Source organism: Aplysia californica, unplaced genomic scaffold, assembly GCF_000002075.1.
Source record: "Aplysia californica isolate F4 #8 unplaced genomic scaffold, AplCal3.0 scaffold00073, whole genome shotgun sequence".
NCBI lineage: Eukaryota > Metazoa > Mollusca > Gastropoda > Aplysiida > Aplysiidae > Aplysia > Aplysia californica.
In genome coordinates, this window is record NW_004797343.1 from 1,393,536 (window position 1) to 1,401,035 (window position 7,500).

The following is a 7,500-nucleotide window of genomic DNA, read 5'->3' on the forward strand; positions in this document are numbered from 1 at the left end:
AGAGAGAGAGAGAGAGAGAGAGAGAGAGAGAGAGAGCAAGGAGGACAGGCGTGGGAAGAGTGTCTTTACGTAAAGTTAGTCTGATAACCGCATTCGCGTCAATAGCTTAATAATCACCTGAAATTCAGTTTGGTTGTTCACTGTAACTCAACAACCGGAAGTTGTGTTCAAGCGCCTTGCAGGCTGCTGAAACAGCTGCATGCATTTTTTCACCATTTCTCAGGATTATGACTTTTGTTTTCTAGGAATTTTATATCATGTGAAAGCCCTTGATTTGCTTCCTCTAGTGGTGTAAAAATGTTGGATGTAAAGACAAGATCTAGACTAATATTAGCCATGGAACTTTTGATTCTTACCCTGGCCCTATTGAACTATTTTGGCCATGTTAACAGTTTAGTTGTGAACTCTAGATCATACCACCATATCCCTGTGTCATCTTATGTACACAACCATGATATATGTGGTAAACACACTGCGAGGGTCCAGTCAGACAACTCGAGCTTTCAGAACTGTGTCGGACAAGCGAGGACACACGGACACCCTTGTGCACTGAACCAAACAGGGAAAACAACTAAGTACACAAAAGATCAGCTGTTAAACGTAAACAATCCAAGTCTGAGTGCACCATCAAATGTGCTTACTACTTTGACCCAGTTAGGAGTTAGAAACAGCTGTGTTTGTCAATCAAAGGTAGTGAAGAGTGACAGGAGGGGTACAAGAAGTGGGACAAGGAAACAGAGAAAAATTATGGTGTGTCACTGTCATGGGATTCCTCGTGACACTGTTTCTAAGAATAGAACTATGACTACTGTGAACAAGAAAAATACAGATAGACACTCGTAATGTATTTCAACATAACTGTCCCAACTTAAGAATTGGCTGTATTAACACCCAGTCGTGCTGCAACAAATCAAATATTGTAAGAGACGTAATTGAAGAAATGAACGTCGACTTGTTGTGCATCACAGAAACTTGGCTTCGAACAGATGGCGATGAATCTATCATAGCCGACATTCTACCACCCGGCTTTGAACTTAAATATTTTTCACACTGCTCACGTGGTGGCGGAGTTGCTTTTATTCATCGGCGAGGTTTACCAGTAAAGTTCATCTGCGATGGTCCATCGTATGGCACATTTAAATCAGCCACTGCTTTCATCAGATCAGAGCAACTTACCTTCCGTGTGATATGTATATATCGACCGCCACCTAACAAGAAAAATAAATTTACAAGTAAAGAATTCTTCATGGAATTCCAAGATCTACTCTTTCAACTAGAGCAGGCTGCCTCCCCCTTTTACATCATAGGGGATTTCAACTTTCACTTTGATGTTCCATCTGTACCAGACACCAAACGTCTTGCTTCAATTCTTGACGATCATAATCTAAAGCCGCTAATCAAAGAGCCGACACATCGTAGTGGTCACATTTTGGACCTGCTAATTACCAACACCATTCTCTTCTGATAGCTGACATTAACATCTCCAAACCAAAACACGTAAGAAGAAGCATACTTTCAAGGAACACGAGAACAATAGACACACAGGCACTTCGGGATGACGTGAGCAAAACACTGACAAGTCTATCCTCCCTAGATGCAGACACATTTCATGACACTCTCAAAGCGGCAATCGACCAACATGCGCCAATGGCAAAAAGAAACATTTCATCGAGACCATTTTCTCCGTGGTTTTCACTTAATAATAATTGATAGCATTTGTATAGCGCATATCCCCGCTCAACAGCAGGCTCTATGCACTTTACACTATATTATTACCCCAGCAGACCATAGAACACTCCGAAACATTCTCAGCTTCCCGGGAAGCATACAGTGCAAGCAGCCGATTAAGCGCTCAAACACTAACAAACTGACAAGATCTTTCGCTGTCTATAGCCGGGTACCCATTCTCACCTGGGTGAAGTGAGGAAAATAAGTGTAAAGTGCCTTTCCCAAGGACACAACATCGGGCCCCTGACGGGATTCGAACCCACGACCTTACGGTTGCGAGTCCGAGAGCCTAACCACTTGAAATCAAAGAAGCCAAGCAACATCGACGTCAGGCAGAACGCAACTTCAAGTTCACAGATACATCTTTATTAACCACCGAGACAAAGTCAACTCAGTCATCGAAAATAACAAGAAAAGATACTATCTACATGAATTACAAGATGTTAAATCCCCCAAACAACTCATTCAGACTACCAATGCTGTTCTGATAAAAGAAACAATATCTCCTCTCCTCTCCCCTGTGCAACATCAGATGACGAACTTCGTAGTTTATTTGTGACTTTTTTCAATGGCAAAATTAATACCATACTCTCTTCTCTCGACCTAGGGCCAAATGGAAATTTAAAATTTTCAGAATTTACAGGACAGATATTAGATTCTTTTAGTCCAGTTACACATAGTGATATTTTAAATTGTATTAATGGGTCAACCATAAAAACATGTGACCTTGACCCAATGCCTGCTCATGTACTCATAACATGCATTGATATTGTCCTTCCTCACATTACTCAGATAGTGAATATGTCACTTGCCACAGGCACAGTACCTAATACTTTCAAACAAGCTATTGTAAAACCTTTATTGAAAAAACCCGGGCTTGATAGAAAATGAATTAAAAAACTATCGACCAGTTTCGAATTTGCAATTTGTCTCAAAAATTCTAGAGAAGATTGTTTTAAGTCAAGTTTTGTCTCACATGAGAAAAAATGGTCTTGAGGAAATTTACCAATCTGCCTATAAAACTCATCATAGCACCGAAACTGCGCTTTTAAAAGTAACGTCTGATTTATTGGATTCTGTTGATAGCAAAAACATCTGTCTTTTAACTCTTTTGGATCTGTCCGCAGCTTTTGACACAATTGACCATGCTATTCTACTCACAAGACTTGAGCGTTCATTTGGCTTATCGGGTACTGTGCTTTCATGGTTTAAGTCATATTTACAAGAAAGAGTTCAGTCAGTGCGAATTAAAAATAGCTTTTCAAAGCAGGTCAGGCTCCATTATGGAGTTCCACAGGGGTCCGTTCTTGGACCAGTGCTCTTTACACTATATACACAGCCGTTATCAAGCATTTTACAAAATCATGGATTGAATTATCATTTTTATGCCGATGATTCCCAAATGTATGTTCATGGCACCATTCAAGATCTGCCAAACATGATTTCTATTACTAAACAATGTTTTTATTAAATTAAAAAGTGGATGGCAGTAAACAAATCGAAACTAAACGAAGAAAAGACAGACATTATTCTTATAAAAAATCCACGATTAAATAAAGATATGGAAAGTGTCAACTTTGATTTATATGGGTTATATGACATCTAGTAAAGAAGTTGTCAGGAATCTTGGTGTATATACTGACCACCACTTATCAATGGGCTCGTTTGTAGGATCTCTGTCCAAATCCCTTTATTTTCAGCTGAAAAGGATAGGCCTAGTTCGAAAGTACTTAAACGAAGAGACCACAAAACACTGGTAACATCTCTTATCCTATCTAGATTAGACTATTGTAACTCACTCCTAGCAGGTCTGAACAACAAATATTTGAATCGTTTACAAGTAATTCAAAACAATGCCGCTAGACTGATAACAAGATCTAAAAAACGAGATCATATCACTCCATTATTAAAAGAACTGCATTGGCTCCCTGTAAAAGAAATAATAATATTTAAAATCTGCGTCATGTGTTTCAAATGTGTAAATAAAACTGCTCCTTTTTATCTACAAGAACTTATCAGTATACATAAGCCGGGGAGAAACCTAAGATCATCAAACAATAACACCCTACTTGTGACACCTGTAAAACCATACAAATCGTAATAATATGGAGAGAGATCTTTCTCATATCTTGATCCATTTATGTGGAACAGATTACCCATGAAACTAAGACAAATAAAAACACTTGATAGCCTCAAAAGACATCTTAAACATTTTCTGTTCCTACAGGCCTATCCTTCATAAGCTTTTAACGTTATTTTTCATTATAGTTGTTCTGTTCCTATGTCTGGATGAAAATAGTCTTTGTGTGTGTGTGTGTGTGTGTGTGTGTGTGTGTGTGTGTGTGTGTGTGTGTGTGTGTGTGCGTGTGTGTGTGTGTGTGTGTGTGCGCGCGCGCATTAATGTATATTGCATGAGAAGAAAGGAAGTAGTAAGAAAGGTTTTTGAAAAATGGGTATTCCAATGTAAAGAGCATGGAGCTACTTTTTTTTGGAAATGCGCTATATAAATGTTATTTATTACTATATTATTATTATTAACTAACGAGTGGAAAATAAATATTATGTGAACTGAAGGATAGTCTTCTTCTAGCTCTGTGATTTAACTCTTACTAGTCGTAAACGTATTCCCTAATTTGTCGCTGCTAGTTTAATTTACATACATTAACATTAAAATTTCCAACATAAGAGTGATAGGCTTCAAGCTACAAGCAGTTACTACTCAACCAATATTTTCAAAAAGATGGAGATTTGATGAGATTAAAGTTGCTGAGCAAGCAAGAGGATTAAATATATTTCTATCTCAAACAAGAGGATTAAATATATTTCTATCTCAAAGGAGAGGATTAAATATATTTCTATTTCATACGAGAACTGAAAAAACCTCCAACCAAAATAAAGCAGCAACTGCTCAGTAGACTTACCGACTTTAAAGAGTTAAAGTCCTAATGATAGCCGATTTGATATCTCTCTCAGCTGTCGTGTTTACAATATTAATGTTTTACGTAGTACGTACCTGGAATACCTGGGAGTGTCATCTCTGACTCGCAGATTGACGAGTAAATTGTAATGATCCCTATCCTTCATGGTTGCGAGCTGCCGTTGCACAATCTGCCATACCCCGACCAAGTCCGTCTTTTGATGTTGCCCATCCATCTTGCTCTTTATCTACCCCTGGCTCTCCTGCCCCACATTCTTCCTTCCAGCACCTCTTTCCCAGTGGTCTGGGTTTTACGTAGTAGTGCTTGGGAAATATACTTCCTACCTACCCTATCTACTGCCCAAGCAAAGCTGAATCATGCTTGCTTTAAGATCGTCTGTCAAGACGCAAATCGCCATAGGTATGTTGGGAGGAAGAGCTCCACTGATGTTCGCTGTCCTTTTCTTTCCCTTCATCCATCCTCCTCTCAAAAAAACCAAACTCACAACAACAACAAACAAAACAACAAACAAGACAAAAACAAAAACAAAAACACACACACACACAAGCACACCAACAAACACACACATTCACATTGACATACACACACACACGCACACACACACACACACACACACACACACACACACGCACACACTCAAACATACACATACACACATTCACTACTCATGCATATACACACAGAAACACACAATACAAACCCACCGACAACAAATGACAAAAACAAATTTCAAGGAAAGATAACCCTAATGAGTGTAACTCACATTTCTCGCCGTGACAGAGTTATCTCCCTGGCCCCACACCCTGCCTTTATGCGATGACGCCAAAACCCACGGAGACAACCTTGTTTAACTTGCCGACAGTCCTGGAATTTATAGAGTCATTCAGGTGGTTGGTTTAACACTCTACGCCAGCCGCATTTGTGATTCCACTGATATCAATGCTTGCCTCTCTCATTAGACAACTCAATTTGAAGGTGGATATGGTTGTTTCCTGGTCTGAAATGAGTCGATATAATTCGGTCTTGCTTCATTCGAATGCAGACAACAGGAGATATTGCGTTTTTCTGTCAGTCGCCTACACGGAAGCCAATATTTGTAATCACTAGCAGTCGCTACCCTCGAATTACACAGGAGTTTTTTTTTCTGCTCAGTATCTAGTTTTGAGAAATTTGATATAAAATTTTTTTGAGTTTCACAAAATGTCAAGCTTCTCCGAATGCACGTCTTTGAATATCTTGATAACGACTCCGAATAATCTTACGATTTTTACATAGCAGATAGTACACTTGATTGCTGACCTCATGGTTTCTGTCACTCAAAACGGCCAAAATGTCAGAAAGAACTTTGATGTTCTAAGGTAGTGATTGTAAATCCTGTCTAGTGCATACTTATACGGTCCCCGTTCTATTAAAATAGTCTGGCCCGGACAGTTTTCCAATTTTACACCGATTCTAAATCGCGCGTCCAAACTTAAACGTGTTTATATTTATTTTACGGGTAATTCAAAATCGACTTTAACTCTCAGAACTGAGCCCGTCTATCTGACCAGATGCTACGTTATTGTTTCCCACATTCATCGTTAAAAATCTTGTCAGTTTGTTATGTTTTACGAATGCAATCTGCAGCTCCCACCGTATGTTCCCTGGGAAGCCCAGAATGTTTTTAAGTGTTTAGGGGTCTTCTGTGGTAATAATAGTTGTAAAGCTTCTATAGCATGCTGGACAGCGTGGACATAATATGCGCGATATGAACGCAATTAATTATTATTATTATTATTATTATTATTATTATTATTATTATTATTATTATTATTATTATTACTATTATTATTACTGTTATTATTATTATAATGATGATTATGATTTTAATTATGAATATGATTACTATGATGAGATTTGAGATCGGTTAGCATTTTGTCTTTTTTGCAATCTATTATTATTATGATATTAATTATGGAAAATTCACAATATAAATGACAAGAATCAAGATCTACACATGCTGTACAAACCAAAAGGAGAAGTGAACACAAATTGGAAAGGCCAGAGAAAGAGGAAAACAAAGGCCAGAGGTGGTAGAGAGAGGGAGCGTGAGAGAGAGAGAGGGGGGAGAGAGAGAAAAAGAGAGAGAGAATGAGAGAGAGAGAGAGAGGGAGAGAGAGAGAGGGTGGACAAGTACGTGGAGGTACAGAATATAACGGAAAGGCAGGGCCAAAGGGAGGGGGTTACTGGTACACAAGGGGTGATTAGTACGTTACGTTTTAAATTTAAGGTCCCTAAAATGTGGCTAGTCGATGTTAAGGCCAGTGAGAATTTTGTGAGACCGCGAGTTCCAAATCCACTTTGATTCTCTTTGGTTAAGTTTTTCTTTAGTTGGATATTGAACTATTTCAATACCCTGAAGCAGCAAATCGGAGACTCCATTGTGATCAGGACTGTTGAAATGTTGGCCAACTGGTGTGCTGGAGTTTTTCTGGACTGAATACCAATGGTTATTAATCCTAGCTCTTAGTGTGGTGGTAATTTGACCTACATATTGAGCGGGACAGACTTTACAAGAGATGAGGTAGATTACATTTTTGGTTTCACAAGTGACGCTGTGGGAAAGTTTTCATTTAAAGTGGGGGCCTTCTACAAAGTTGGTCACTTTCATGTAGGCACATGTTTTGACTCTAGGTTTTTGACAAGGATAATTTTGAGGCGGGGAACATGGGTTTATCGGAGGTGAGGATGTGGGTGTTACTGCTCTAGTGCGAATGAGGAGGTTGCCAAGATTTGGAGGCTGACGAAGTGCAATCAGAGGGGGGTCGGGAAACAGGGTTTCATTTTGTCTGAT